Source organism: Brienomyrus brachyistius, chromosome 4 (assembly GCF_023856365.1).
Source record: "Brienomyrus brachyistius isolate T26 chromosome 4, BBRACH_0.4, whole genome shotgun sequence".
Taxonomy (NCBI): Eukaryota; Metazoa; Chordata; class Actinopteri; order Osteoglossiformes; family Mormyridae; genus Brienomyrus; species Brienomyrus brachyistius.
The window spans coordinates 36049543-36066534 of NC_064536.1; positions in this window are offsets into that span (position 1 = coordinate 36049543).

Consider the following 16992-nt stretch of genomic DNA (forward strand, 5'->3'; position numbering starts at 1 on the left):
TGCTCAATTGAGCTTTTAATTTTGAACGTCTCTCTTCAGCGAGGTTCTCTCTTTTTGATGTCAGTGTTCTGCGACACACTGGGGTGTACTTGTTGTCAAGTACTGTCAGAAAGTGCCTAAAACTTTTGTTTTCCACAATAGACAGGGGCAAGTTGCAATCAATAATCAGGTCGGAGAGTATTGCATTGGTGATAGTTTTCTGCTGTGGATGACTCATGCTGTAATGCCCAACACTATTGTCCAGGAATTGCGAGATTGAAGGCTGTTGTGGTTCATTTGTGTTGCTTTTGTTCAACTGGTATTCTTCAAATCTGTAAGAGGTAAGCATATTGTAGCGTTTTCTGGGTTTTTCGCCACCAGGGAGTAATGGAGACAGTTGAGGAACTTTGCTCAACAGGAGAGAAGTCTCCGAGCTTTATTCTGTCAGCAAAGAACAGAATAAAAGCACAGCCAAGGCAAGCAAAGGGCTAACTCTGCCATAAGCTTACTTGCTCGCTCTGTTTTTACACACAAAAACCCTGCCCAGATACACAGTACTACCGATGATCCCGTCCACGGTAGCCTGTGTGCGTTTACACAAAAACATTTCCAAACACGTAAGAACCCAATTACATTAACAAATACTAACAACTCCCCCCCCCCAAACAACACAAACAACAACAACAGGAATCACAGGTAAACAGATTCTCCCCCTTGGTGGGAGCAGTGCATTATGGGTGCCGCCGCCCCCCTACAGTCCAACTCCGTTACAATATTAAACAGATGTCAGAAAATCCCTTATAGCCACAAATGAATTGTATTGAAACTACTCTTTATTACTAATATTACTAATATCAATCTTAACATTGTGTTTTGAATTGTATGTGTATGTATTGTATGTCTTTTTAGGTGGCTAAAATACGCGTTGCTGCTGACCGCCGTCTACTACTGTACATTAGAGAGAGAGAGAGAATGCCGGATCCATCAAATTGACAGGTCGGGTCAAAAGGTCACTTGTGGGCGGGGCTTGTGTAGGCGGGGTTTGGTTGTGGTGGTACGATGTGACGTCACGGGAGTTGGATTTATTTATTATTTATTTATTAAATGATTTATTATTTATTTATTATTATTTATTATTTTAAATTATTATTTATTATTTTAAATTATTTATTTTAAATGATTTATTATTATTATAATTTATTTTAAATGATTTATTTAATTATTATTTTATTTTAAAATTATATTGAGGAGAGTGCTATATTGAGGAGAGTGCTTATGAGTGTGTGTGTTATTTTAATAAGTTATTATTTTGTCGGGCACAGCCGGGGCTGAGCGGGGGTGGGTTACCCGATGGAGCGTGAGCGTACGGCGTGTCTGGTGTTACGGTACCGCGGTAAGGTCCCGGGCTTTGGAGATTCAGCAAAGGCCTTAGAACCCTGTGTCTGGTGCGGTACTGCGCTAAGGTCCCCGCGGGCTCGGATAATCCTCGGAGAGAGCGATGCCGGAGAGCTGAGAGCCGTGCCGCTGCGCGAGTCTGATGCCGGAGAGCTGAGAGCCGTGCTGCTGCGCAAGTCTGTGAGAAACTCTGAGAGACTGAGACTCTGGGAGAAAATGATAAAGTTGGAGCAAAGAATGAGAGGAGGAGGAGGTGGAGGGTCTGTCGTCCAATAAAAACGCTTGGCGGTACTTTTGACAATGTATGTGTGTTTCTTCCTCACGCAGGCGTTTGTATTACATCAGCGTATGGTGCCACACTTTTGAAGGCCGTCTCTAACGACTTGGGCCATACATGCACCCCCAGTAAAATCAGTTTGAAGCTTTGTTTTCCATATATGACCTCGCACAAGTACAGATATGAGTGCACCTGGTTAATTGCAATTAAATAATCTAGTAAAGACACGCAAGCGTATGGGGCCATACTTTTGAAAGTCGTCTCTAACGACTCGGGCCATACATCAAGTTGGATACCTTGTCTCCCAGTAAATCCTGTTTTTCATACATGACAGTACAGATATGGGTTAACAGAGAAACGATATGACTGCACCCGGTTGATATTGGCTTGGCTTACTCACTGGGGGCTTTGGGTGAGGATACTGTAAAGCGCTTTGAGACAATGTAATGTTGTGATAATGCGCTATATAAAAATAAATTTGTTGTTGTTGTTGATATTGCGGCGAGCGGGGAGGGGGGCCTATTCTTCCTAGGGCAGAGGCACAAGTATCTTCGAGGTCTTACCCTTCCTGCCAGCCAAAGAGCCACAAGTTTCATCCAGGCCTTACCCGGTGAGTATATTATTTCTTTTATTCGCGTGATAAAAATGCTAATTAATTAAATCAAATTAAATTAACATTCTAATAATAGGTATTCTCTGTTTTTTCTATGTACAAGAGAGAGACTGCGCTGACCGGTCAAGAGAAAATCTACAAGAGACCTGAATCAGCAGTGTTATAAAGCACATAGCCAACGCTAATTAATAAAGAATTTAAGCATAATAGCCCAGACGTACCATGGCCTATAGCTGGTAGAAATGGAGCTATCCTACGGCCTACAAGATAAAAGCATATGGCACCAAATTGAAATCAGTAGTCTTTAAAAGAATAAATGGACTAGCAACTGTCTCTGGGGGAGCACCCCCGGTTAGGTACTATTAAGCAGCATTTAGTGACATGCATCAAAACACATTTTTAAAAACTTTGACAGAATAAAGTCTTAGTTATTTTAATAAATATGTTTTTCAGTAAATGTTTATTCACGCGCATGCGGACAAACACACACCCCGGAGGTCAAACTAAAAAAAAAGTTGATACAAACTACAGTTGTATCGGACACGCACACAAAAACACAAAAGAGTTTGCTCAATCAAAAAAACACCAAACATATATAGTTCACGTTTTTTATTAAAATGTATAAAGATTGTTTTGTTATAGCGAAATTTTAAATTAATATGAGTGGGATATAAGTCATTTAGGCAACAGGATTTGAGGAAGAACCTAAATAGCAGCTAGAAATGACCGACCAGGCAGGCAGAAGTCTGCTTTTCTTATCTCACAAGTCATGGAAGGGTGGGAGGGGGGCCACATAAGTGTGGGGTAGGAACTGTGGAATCAGGCAGGGGTGCAAGAATTTAGGATATAGTCTTGTTATTTTAAAGAAGGTGTACATGATTATTTAATTATATTTAATAGGAACCAGTAAGCTGCATTTAGCACCATGCTGCAAATACACATTAAAAAAACTTTAAAGAATAAGGTCTTAGTTATTTTAATAAAGACATCCTACAAGGTGCCCACGGCCCCAGCTTATATAATCTACAAGCTTGATCTGAGATGCTTGCTGGAGTACAATGCTAAGTTGACAACGGTAACGGAGCTGCAGACTGTTTGATAGTTAATGAAACACAGTTCAAATTCAACAGTGTCAGCAGTCATCCACTATGCAGGGATACTACAGATTCACTATAACGACCCCATTTATCTGCGGGTATTATTTAAAAATTGTTTTGACAGAATAAAGCCTTAGTTATTTTAATAAATATGTTTTTTCAGTAAATGTATATTCATGCTCATGTGCACAAACACACAAACACACACACACACACACACCGGTGGTCAGGGGCTTTAAAGTTTAACTTTAGGTCTGTGAAAGTATAGGACCGCGATGTGTATACAGACCCCAAAACATACTAACTTAGTCGTTCATGAGTCTTATTGTGAAAAACCACACAAAATAGACTTGTAAATTTTAAAGAAAAGACATTAACAGCTTTTGTTAATGTTTAAATGTATAAAAACTTTAGATGTGTTTGTTAAACAGTCAAACAAAAATGTGTTATTTTAAAGTAGTATAAAATATAACCTTAACTTTGGACGCAAGATGAACAACCTACACACACACACACACACACACACACACAGCAAAACCCCAAGCATGCGCACAAGCGCACAACCAAAGGTTGGGAAGTGTGCTTTCCTTATCTCACAAGTCATGGAAGGGTGGGAGGGGGGGGGGGGGGATGGGGGACACATAAGTGGGGGGTAGGAACTGTGGAATCAGGCAAGGGTGTAAGAATATAGGATATAGTCTTGTTATTTTAAAGAAGGTGTACATGATTATTTAATTACATTTAATAGCAACCAGTAAGCTGCATTTACACATTAAACGCAAAAACACATTAAAAACTTTAAAGAATGGTAATATAACTTCACCATAGTTTTTAGTTACACAAATGTTTTAAAATGTAACATGAAAGTTTTTCAAAGTAAGATGTACAAATGTTTTAAAATGTGACGTGAAAGTTTTTCAAAGATGTACAAATGTTTTAAAATGTGACATGAAAGTTTTTCAGATATACAAATGTTTTAAAACGTTACATGAAAGTTTTTCAAAGTAAGATGTACAAATGTTTTAAAATGTGACATGAAAGTTTTTCAAAGTAAGATGTACAACTGTTTTAAGACGTTACATAAAAGTTTTTCAAAGTAAGATGTACAGATGTTTTAAGATGTAAGATGTTTGGGTGTTTTACAAAAACATTTTGTTATGTGTTTGTAGCCCAAACGTATTTTTAAAATGTACAAAGTTTTATGCATTCAGTTTGTGAATTAGTTTTGAAATCTAATATGAACATGGCTTTTATTTTACAAAAGCAAAGTTGTAAAAATTTTGTAGGGTTTTTATCAAAGGAGATTTTGTTAATGTAACATAAAGTTTTTTTATTTTCAAAGTTGCACAAGTGTTTCAAAATGTATCATGTATACGTGTGTTGTATTTTTCAAGCTTGTACAAAAATGTTTATGCACATTTATCAAATGAGTTTTTAAAATGTACCATGACCGGGTGTTTTATTATTCAAAATAAAAGTTGTACATATGTTTTGTTATATGTATGCACCACGGTTGTGTTTTTAAAATGTACTAATTTTGTGAGGTGGTGGGAATAAAGCGTATTTAAAGGGGTACCTCTCATGGAATCTACCAATCTTTACCAGCTGATGAACCCTGAGCCACACGGGGACTGGGGGTTTTAACCGTGAGACTCGACACCTAGGCATTAGATCCTTATGTCAACAATGGTCCCCATGCATGTACCCAGTGTAGGGTCAGGTCCAGAGAAAGCTGTAACTACGAGTGCACCTGGTTAACAGCATTTAATTTATAACAGTACGAGCTAGAAAAATGCATTTAGCAGTCGCATTAAAACACGTTAAAGACTTTAAAGAATAAAGCCTTAGTTATTTTTTAAAAAAGATGGCTTTTCAGTAAATGTTGACTTTCCTACAAGGTGACCCCCGAGGCCTATGCTTATAGCATCCGGGTGCCTGATTTGAGATGCTTACTGAGGATGCCATGTTAACACCGGTAACTGAGCTGCACCATGTGTCACACTTAATGAAACTTAGTCCTAATTCAACAGAACCAGTCGTCATCCACTTTGCAGTGAGATTTCTGAGCGAAAAGTGAGCAAAGTTTCATTTTCTTACTTTACCACCTATCGGTTAGTAAGGGAAATGGAGACGGTAATATGTCGGACACGTCAATGGCACTGAGCACGAGGGAGTGTGCGGTGTGGCGCGAGCTGCTAGCTGATGTAACGCTGCGAACAGTGGGGCTCTTATGTTTTTAAGATGCGGCTAACTATCCCCGAGACACTTTAGCCAGGTTCGTGTATATTTGCTCTTAATGCTGCTGTCAACGCCAGGAGGGAGCTGGCTAGCAATAACATCTTTAGCTGGTCTTAAAGCTTGCTGTATTTTTCATTCAGTACATACACGGTTTAGAAGAAAACCTAATCGACTTTTAAATAAATAAAAAAATAAACGTACAAAACTATTGAAATCCACCAGAAGCATGTGCATATTTTTCTGGTTTGCATGTTATGTGTGGTTGTCTAAGCACCGTCGGGCCTAGTGTTTGATAGGTGATGGAGAAGCATACGGTCGTAAACTGCATGCGCTTATGCCAACAGGTGTTTAACATACAAACATAGACGCTTTCTTTAACGTGAAACATTTAAAGGCTCATTCTGTTTTGTCGACATTCTTAATTTTATTCAAGTAGCCTCTAATCACCTTACACTTGTTCTATTTTACTGTAGAGTATTTTAAAACAATGTCACTGTAATGTCACCACATGTCAAAGCTAACAAGGTAACATGATTGTATCAGCGGAACAAAAAGCCGTCGCCTGGATATGTATAGACAGATCATGTATTGCTCAGCAAATCGACCGCATTATGAAATCTATTTGTATTTAGACAAATATATTGGGAATGAAGTGTCGCGTTTTAAGAGGCAGACATTGAGGCCGAATTTAAGTTGGTCACAAATGTATTTTTCTTCTGCAGCTAGAAGCGTCGTCTGAGCCTGATTTTAACTGGCATGTCGGTGTGGGATTCTTATAGTAGAAGTTATGTGAATTGCGGTACTCTGAAATTAAGTGATATGTGTATTAGAATCGTGAAGTGTCATCTTCCTTTTGTTTTAGGTTCCCCCTGGGCATTTTTATGAACTGTATTGCAATATCAGACAGTGTGTCATGAATTTCTGAAGGCATGTTATATATGACCGTTTCTTGGATATGTCTCTTGTACAGTAGTTGCAGTTCGTCAGGACAAGACTGTTTGCCTAATGTGACATGCTAATTAAATGCTGTTAACCAGGTGCACTCGTAGTTACAGCTTTCTCTGGACCTGACCCTACACTGGGTACATGCATGGGGACCATTGTTGACATAAGGATCTAATGCCTAGGTGTCGAGTCTCACGGTTAAAACCCCCAGTCCCCGTGTGGCTCAGGGTTCATCAGCTGGTAAAGATTGGTAGATTCCATGAGAGGTACCCCTTTAAATACGCTTTATTCCCACCACCTCACAAAATTAGTACATTTTAAAAACACAACCGTGGTGCATACATATAACAAAACATATGTACAACTTTTATTTTGAATAATAAAACACCCGGTCATGGTACATTTTAAAAACTCATTTGATAAATGTGCATAAACATTTTTGTACAAGCTTGAAAAATACAACACACGTATACATGATACATTTTGAAACACTTGTGCAACTTTGAAAATAAAAAAACTTTATGTTACATTAACAAAATCTCCTTTGATAAAAACCCTACAAAATTTTTACAACTTTGCTTTTGTAAAATAAAAGCCATGTTCATATTAGATTTCAAAACTAATTCACAAACTGAATGCATAAAACTTTGTACATTTTAAAAATACGTTTGGGCTACAAACACATAACAAAATGTTTTTGCAAAACACCCAAACATCTTACATCCTAAAACATCTGTACATCTTACTTTGAAAAACTTTTATGTAACGTCTTAAAACAGTTGTACATCTTACTTTGAAAAACTTTCATGTCACATTTTAAAACATTTGTACATCTTACTTTGAAAAACTTTCATGTAACGTTTTAAAACATTTGTATATCTGAAAAACTTTCATGTCACATTTTAAAACATTTGTACATCTTACTTTGAAAAACTTTCATGTAACGTTTTAAAACATTTGTATATCTGAAAAACTTTCATGTCACATTTTAAAACATTTGTACATCTTTGAAAAACTTTCACGTCACATTTTAAAACATTTGTACATCTTACTTTGAAAAACTTTCATGTTACATTTTAAAACATTTGTGTAACTAAAAACTATGGTGAAGTTATATTACCATTCTTTAAAGTTTTTAATGTGTTTTTGCGTTTAATGTGTAAATGCAGCTTACTGGTTGCTATTAAATGTAATTAAATAATCATGTACACCTTCTTTAAAATAACAAGACTATATCCTATATTCTTACACCCTTGCCTGATTCCACAGTTCCTACCCCCCACTTATGTGTCCCCCATCCCCCCCCCCCCCTCCCACCCTTCCATGACTTGTGAGATAAGGAAAGCACACTTCCCAACCTTTGGTTGTGCGCTTGTGCGCATGCTTGGGGTTTTGCTGTGTGTGTGTGTGTGTGTGTGTGTGTGTAGGTTGTTCATCTTGCGTCCAAAGTTAAGGTTATATTTTATACTACTTTAAAATAACACATTTTTGTTTGACTGTTTAACAAACACATCTAAAGTTTTTATACATTTAAACATTAACAAAAGCTGTTAATGTCTTTTCTTTAAAATTTACAAGTCTATTTTGTGTGGTTTTTCACAATAAGACTAAGTTAGTATGTTTTGGGGTCTGTGTACACATCGCGGTCCTATACTTTCACAGACCTAAAGTTAAACTTTAAAGCCCCTGACCACCGGTGTGTGTGTGTGTGTGTGTTTGTGTGTTTGTGCACATGAGCATGAATATACATTTACTGAAAAAACATATTTATTAAAATAACTAAGGCTTTATTCTGTCAAAACAATTTTTAAATAATACCCGCAGATAAATGGGGTCGTTATAGTGAATCTGTAGTATCCCTGCATAGTGGATGACTGCTGACACTGTTGAATTTGAACTGTGTTTCATTAACTATCAAACAGTCTGCAGCTCCGTTACCGTTGTCAACTTAGCATTGTACTCCAGCAAGCATCTCAGATCAAGCTTGTAGATTATATAAGCTGGGGCCGTGGGCACCTTGTAGGATGTCTTTATTAAAATAACTAAGACCTTATTCTTTAAAGTTTTTTTAATGTGTATTTGCAGCATGGTGCTAAATGCAGCTTACTGGTTCCTATTAAATATAATTAAATAATCATGTACACCTTCTTTAAAATAACAAGACTAAATCCTAAATTCTTGCACCCCTGCCTGATTCCACAGTTCCTACCCCACACTTATGTGGCCCTCCTCCCACCCTTCCATGACTTGTGAGATAAGAAAAGCAGACTTCTGCCTGCCTGGTCGGTCATTTCTAGCTGCTATTTAGGTTCTTCCTCAAATCCTGTTGCCTAAATGACTTATATCCCACTCATATTAATTTAAAATTTCGCTATAACAAAACAATCTTTATACATTTTAATAAAAAACGTGAACTATATATGTTTGGTGTTTTTTTGATTGAGCAAACTCTTTTGTGTTTTTGTGTGCGTGTCCGATACAACTGTAGTTTGTATCAACTTTTTTTTTAGTTTGACCTCCGGGGTGTGTGTTTGTCCGCATGCGCGTGAATAAACATTTACTGAAAAACATATTTATTAAAATAACTAAGACTTTATTCTGTCAAAGTTTTTAAAAATGTGTTTTGATGCATGTCACTAAATGCTGCTTAATAGTACCTAACCGGGGGTGCTCCCCCAGAGACAGTTGCTAGTCCATTTATTCTTTTAAAGACTACTGATTCCAATTTGGTGCCATATGCTTTTATCTTGTAGGCCGTAGGATAGCTCCATTTCTACCAGCTATAGGCCATGGTACGTCTGGGCTATTATGCTTAAATTCTTTATTAATTAGCGTTGGCTATGTGCTTTATAACACTGCTGATTCAGGTCTCTTGTAGATTTTCTCTTGACCGGTCAGCGCAGTCTCTCTCTTGTACATAGAAAAAACAGAGAATACCTATTATTAGAATGTTAATTTAATTTGATTTAATTAATTAGCATTTTTATCACGCGAATAAAAGAAATAATATACTCACCGGGTAAGGCCTGGATGAAACTTGTGGCTCTTTGGCTGGCAGGAAGGGTAAGACCTCGAAGATACTTGTGCCTCTACCCTAGGAGGAATAGGCCCCCCTCCCCGCTCGCCGCAATATCAACCGGGTGCAGTCATATCGTTTCTCTGTTAACCCATATCTGTACTGTCATGTATGAAAAACAGGATTTACTGGGAGACAAGGTATCCAACTTGATGTATGGCCCGAGTCGTTAGAGACGACTTTCAAAAGTATGGCCCCATACGCTTGCGTGTCTTTACTAGATTATTTAATTGCAATTAACCAGGTGCACTCATATCTGTACTTGTGCGAGGTCATATATGGAAAACAAAGCTTCAAACTGATTTTACTGGGGGTGCATGTATGGCCCAAGTCGTTAGAGACGGCCTTCAAAAGTGTGGCACCATACGCTGATGTAATACAAACGCCTGCGTGAGGAAGAAACACACATACATTGTCAAAAGTACCGCCAAGCGTTTTTATTGGACGACAGACCCTCCACCTCCTCCTCCTCTCATTCTTTGCTCCAACTTTATCATTTTCTCCCAGAGTCTCAGTCTCTCAGAGTTTCTCACAGACTTGCGCAGCAGCACGGCTCTCAGCTCTCCGGCATCAGACTCGCGCAGCGGCACGGCTCTCAGCTCTCCGGCATCGCTCTCTCCGAGGATTATCCGAGCCCGCGGGGACCTTAGCGCAGTACCGCACCAGACACAGGGTTCTAAGGCCTTTGCTGAATCTCCAAAGCCCGGGACCTTACCGCGGTACCGTAACACCAGACACGCCGTACGCTCACGCTCCATCGGGTAACCCACCCCCGCTCAGCCCCGGCTGTGCCCGACAAAATAATAACTTATTAAAATAACACACACACTCATAAGCACTCTCCTCAATATAGCACTCTCCTCAATATAATTTTAAAATAAAATAATAATTAAATAAATCATTTAAAATAAATTATAATAATAATAATAAATCATTTAAAATAAATAATTTAAAATAATAAATAATAATTTAAAATAATAAATAATAATAAATAAATAATAAATCATTTAATAAATAAATAATAAATAAATCCAACTCCCGTGACGTCACATCGTACCACCACAACCAAACCCCGCCTACACAAGCCCCGCCCACAAGTGACCTTTTGACCCGACCTGTCAATTTGATGGATCCGGCATTCTCTCTCTCTCTTACATTGACTAACGTTATGTATAAGTACCTCATACAATCAGGTTTAAAAAAATCACATAAGTGTATGAATTAAGGGAGTGAACTCGCAGTGGACACAACAGATTATCGTGTTTGCAACGTTAACAGTGCGTTTACAGCTTCATTGATTTAACTACACAGCAAAGAAAAGTTAGCGAATAAATGTTAGCTTTCGCTCAGAACTTACCATTCTTTGTGCAACTTCAAATGTCGAACGAAGTTGGAAGTTGTTGCGTCTCCGTCTGTAATCTTCGGCCCGCATATTTTGCATACTGCAATTTGTTTTTTGTTGACCACCTCGTACTTTTTATACCCGAACGAAACTATCTTTGGTATCATTTTTTTCTAACTGGCGCGTTGTTTGACAGTTCCTCTTCATTGGTTGTCCTGCAATTTGATTGGATGGACGCTGTTGGCTCAAAACAACGTGGATCTAATTTGATTGGATGTTGTGCCGACAGCAAATACACACACAGACGCACACATACACACAATGAAAGATACAGAACGTTCCTTAATAACATACTTTTTAATCTTTGGGTTTTGGGGAAAGCAGCAAGTATTGTCAAGTCAAAAGGCTCAAGTCCAAGTGAAGTCACGAGTCATTGATGTTAAAGTCCAAGTCGAGTTGCAAGTCTCTTTATGTTTTGTTGTCAAGTCGAGTCTAAAGTCATCAAATTCATGACTCGAGTCTGACTCGAGTCCAAGTCATGTAACTCGAGTCCACACTTCTGGCTGGATATAAAGAACTGTCTGATGTCACGAGTTAAGTGTCATAAAAGGTCAGTAGTGCTGTATGCGACTGAGGGCGCAACAGTCTTTGACCATGGCTAAAAGATATTGTGTTAATATTGCAAGAACTTTTAAGTTTGTACTGTTACGTTTACATACTAAAGAGTTTGGAAGTTAAACAAAGTCTCGTGTCAAATACTTTCTCTCAGAAAGATAATAGTGGAATATTAGAACCGCACTAACAGCGGCCATCCTCAGACACAACCACCAATCCACGACAATGGTTGGAAGGCAGCAGGCCCCAATGAATGCTACACTGGTCCACAGCAGCAAAAGACCCAACCAGATCAGTGGAAGAATCAGTGCTACCCTCATAGATGCCAACCAAAACTGATGGTCAGTTGAACAGCCATGGAGACAGGTTGGGGAACCAATCCCCCAATTCAGGCTGTCCCCCAAGATCTCAAGGAGTTCAAGGCAGAAATATCACAACAAAAGAAGGACTTATGTACCGGACTCAAAGCCCGGGCAAACCACTAATGAAGATGAGTCAATCTTGCTCCAATTATTGTGTGATTTCTTCACACAGCATCCACTCAAAAGTCCAGAGGATCTTTGAGAGTAAAGTCCAAGGTGACTAGGCTGGTGCCAAAAATCATGCAGAATCCCACAAGAATCACCTAAACCTGATCAAGAAATACCAAGCACAGGGAAGGCCTGGAAAACCCACCAACCAAGCTCTGCTAGACAGTGTTCAGGACAAAGTCAACAATTATGGATAAGCCACATTCGAGTGAGAAAGGGGACAAATATCAATATGAAATCCCATCCAAGCTCCCAATAAAGAAAACCAAAACAGAAAGAGAAGAAAAGATGGTCGCAGATAGGGTAGACCCAGGCGGTGCACTTGACTTCTGATATTTGGCTGACCTTGCTTGCTTGCTATTTGGTCTTTGTTTAAAGTTAAGTGTAATGTCTGTTGTCTGTTAGTTGTAGTGTTAGGAATAAATGCATATTTATATAACACTGGGCATCAAATATTAACTTTTTTCTGCTTCTGAAATAAAAAGTGGTGTTCTTAAAGGAGTTTTTGCTGCTGAATTCAAATCTGACTTCAGTTTCTTTCTAGCACGTACAGTTTTTGAGAAAAACAGAAATGAAATTTTGATCAATCTATAAATAGTAATTTTCCCCAGCTTACACGTCTGGAAACACTGCACAACACTTTTTTTGATAAGTTATGCTTCCTGGAAAGTTTTTGCTGATTGAGACAGGTACCTGTTGGATATGCACAAATAAAATTTTGGTTTTGCTGCATCATGTAGGAACTCTGAGAAATAGATGGCTAACCCTTTACCAGAAATAACATATTTAATCACTATTATGTTATTAAGTACACATGCATACAGATGTTAAAGGTAGGAGCAAATGATATTTTGAAACCTGATGACTGTTGTACAAGGAATTCCCTAATTCGAACATACCTCCCAGATCCCCAAGTATACTTAGTTTTTTTCGCTTCTCAGCCATCCCTCTGAGTCCTAATTCCTCCCATTCTTTCTGCATTATGACATCAAATGGTTTGCTAATGCTAGGCTCGTCTTTGCAGGCATCAATTAGTTGTGTGTTTAAATCATTCAGATCCATCACAACTGTTACAAATTCCCATTGTACATTGTTAATTTATGTGTAGGGTGGAGGAACAGTGATTATTCCGTTGACTGGCATGGGCCACATCTTGGGACACCGTTCCTCGCACCTTTGTTCCTGATTCATTCCCCACCCCAGCTTACAATTACATTTAAAGTTCCCAATTGCATTGATGCAAATTTGGTTGAGACCACAAGGTGGCTTACTTCCTCTGCACTCATCAATGTCCTCACAACTACTAACTCCATTTCCCATCAGTCCTGCAGAGCGGTGGCATTGTTCGTGTCCAAGGGAAGTCTTTGAACATGTGGAATTTGCATGGCATGTCACGTTGTAGTCATTGTACCGGAGGTATGCTGTCCATTGTCATGCACCATACATCTGCTTGCTGTGTCGCTGCAGTCCGCAAGTGCAAAGCATACCATGAGTAGGAAGGACCGGATGAGCCCCCCTTGATCGTTTCTCCTCTGTGTCATGACTTGATGCGATGGAAACCTGAAAAACATCAAGTGCAGCATTTATTCTTATGTCAGGTTAACATCTTGGATTTTTATACAATTTGCATTGGTCAGCATGGAACCATCTGTATACTGGTTCTTTCTCAGCCTAAGCTTGAGATTGCCCTCTCCATAGGTATCCACAATTTCATGTGGTCCTGTCCAATATTCATCCCAAGGTCCTTTCTGGAGGTAATTTTTGACCAATACCTGCTCCCCTATTTCAGATTTGTGGATGCTGGGTTTTACAGCATCATCCCATCGTTTCTTTTTTTCCCTGGTGGGCTACTCACATATTGTGCGCAGCAAACAGATGTCCTCTGGACATCTTTCAGAAACTGGTCATGTCAGCACATCTCCCATGTTGGGATGCAACAAGGGCATCTTCCTGCCTGTCATCAGTTCATGAGGGCTAATGCCAGTACTCTTACTGCTGGTGGTCCTTACGGCCATTAGGATTCCTGGTAGGTGGCGACACCAGTCCTGCCCAGCATCTAGGACAGCCTTTTTCAAGGCTGTCTTCAGAGTCCTGTTCATTCTCTCCACCACTCCAGATGACTGAGGGTGGTAGGGTATGTGCCACTTTTGTATGATTCCCAGAATTTCACAAAGATCTTTTATAATTTGGCATGTGAAGTGTGTGCCTCAGTCACTTTCCAATCTGTGTGGAAATCCTCATCTTGAAAATACCTGTTCCCATAATACTCGGGCCGTGGCTGCAGCTGTGCAGTTCTTGATTGGGAATGCCTCAATCCATTTGCTAAAAGCATCTACAACCAGGCAGTGGTACCCCCCTTTGGCAGGTGGCAATGGTCCCATATAATCAATTTGAAGGTTTACCCATGGTCCTTCAACTACCAAGCGCTGTCCCAACAAGGGCTTAAGCATATATTGGCTGGGGTCTATCTGTGCACTGATTATGCATCGATCACAAACTTCCTGTATAGTTTGCCTGATCCCTGGCCACCAGTGGGAACCCTGCACCATTTCTAACAATTTCCTTGCAGCTGCGTGCCCATTGACCTTATGCATATATTTGACAATCTGCTTTCTCAGGGAACTGGGGGTAACTGAATGGGGGCCAGGCTTTGTGCTAAACTTTGTCACACTAAGAAATGGGAACAAACTGGAACACAGGCAGGAAGAAGAGGGGGCTTCGGCCCTTCTCATAGTGTAAGTAAAATTAGAAAAGCATAAGGTGCATGTCATGCCCGGCTCGTCCGCTCCTCCTGTGTGCCACGCCCCCTGATTACCCACGTGTTTTCTCCCGATTGTACCCAGCTGTATCTAGTTAATTTGCTCAGTCCTGTGTATTTCAGTCCGTGTCTTACCTGAGTCCATTGTCTGTCATTGATGTTAGTCGCGTCAGATGTTCCCTGCCTCCGTTCCCCCAAATCCTTTATTAAATCCCCGTTTTCCCCATAATTCGCCTGTCTGCCTGCTTCCTGTCTGCTCGCCTGCCCGTCCGCCTTACCTGCTTCCAGCCTCGCATGACAGTGCATTATCAGGGTCATGGTGACATTACGCTTATGCTTGACCTGCGGGGCCTAACAATGGAGGGGGTCGCTGACACTGCCACTTTGCAACATAACAGGATAAGATAAAAGGAAAAGGGGGTGGGTACTAATGCCAGTATTGTCAAAACAAGAGCTGTATGTCACGAGAGTGGAAAGACACCAAGAACAGTAGACGTCCTAAACGGGGTATAAAAGCTAGACACAGACAACAGGGAGCTGAGCTTCGTTCGGTATGTACTATTTGTGCATCTGAGTGTGGCTCCCGGATCACGATCTGATCTATGCTTGGAATAAAGAGAGCTGACAACCATCCTTCGCCTCACGTGTGCATCTTTTCCTCATCAACGGACTCGGTGGAGTCTAACTCCAACATAACCCATCGTTCAGTTGGTTTGCTGTGAATGAGAAGCCCCTCTCTATTGGCTAGGCATTCTCGTTCTTTTTCATAGGCTGGAGGCAAAACAATCCCTTCATTCAATGCTTTTTGCACTGCTTCAATTTCAAGGTCCTTTTTCTGCAATAAGACTAAGTCTACAGGAGTCCCTGGCTTAGCAACTGCAGCCATCTTAGTAAGTGGCTCCTCTGCACAGGGGTCCCCATGTTTAGCAGCCTTCTTTGCTAATTGATCAACATAATTGTTGTGGTCTCCCTGGGGAGTTTTCCCTGGAGCCTGATGGGGTTTTCACCTTTGTAATGCAAATTCGATCTGGTTCCTGAGCAGCTATCTACCAAATCTGTTGCAGGCTATTGTGATGCACTATCGGCTTTCCATCTGCAGTGCAGAACCCTCTCTGTTGCCATAATGCAAGATACTCAGTTAGAGCATGCACTACAAAAGCACTATCTGAATGGACATGTATTGGCCCCTGATACTTTTCAACTGCTGTTAGTACAGCCATGACCTCAGCCTTCTGTGCTGAATCACTTGGAGGACATTTAATTAATGTCTCCTCCCCTAGTTCAGGTGCCCAAAAGGCACAGCCTGTCCAGTACTGACCATCCTCCCAGTACCTGGAACCATCAACATACAACTGTATGTTATCGGTTTTTCCAGAAAGTCTAAAAATTCCCTTTGGATTTGTGTTTCTTACTTCTCCACAGTCATGCGGCTCTCTATCGTGCATGAGTGAGTTTGGTAGACAATGGGAAGATGAATATTTCACTCTGATGGTTAACTGAGATTAACAGCCGGCCCATCTACCTACCCTTTGTGGTGATACCCCTTTGATCTGGCCTTGGAGCAGTAGCTTGATTGGTGTGTGTGGGGTTTGGAGGTCTAACTCATTGAATCCCACTATGTGCTCTGTGACTCCTAATAAATGCCCAGTGTACTCCTAAAAAATGTTTAGTATACCTGTCAAACCCTCTCTCCACTCTGTTGGTAGTGTACTTCCTGGAGCAGAACTGCTGATAACGCCTGTTCAGTAGCTGCCACCTGAATTGAAAAAAGGCTTCTCACTGTCTGGATTTCTAAGGGCAGAGGCTGTCATTAAGGCCTTTTTCAGTGTTTCAAAAGACTCTTGGTCTTTTGGAGTCCAATCTAGGTCCTCTGTCTTACTTCTCTTTCCTTTCAGATGGTCATATAATGGGGCAGCTATTTCTGCAAAACCCTCCATGAAGTCTCTGCAAAAACCTACAATGCCCAGGAATGACCTTAATGTTGTTGCTGTGTTTGGCCTTGGCAACTTCTGCACCACTGCTACCTTCTGTGGGTCTGGTGTTCGACCCTCCTCAGTTATTTGGACACCAAGGCATTTTACTTCCAACACAAATAACTAGGCCTTTTTTGGGTTCAGTTTCAGCCCT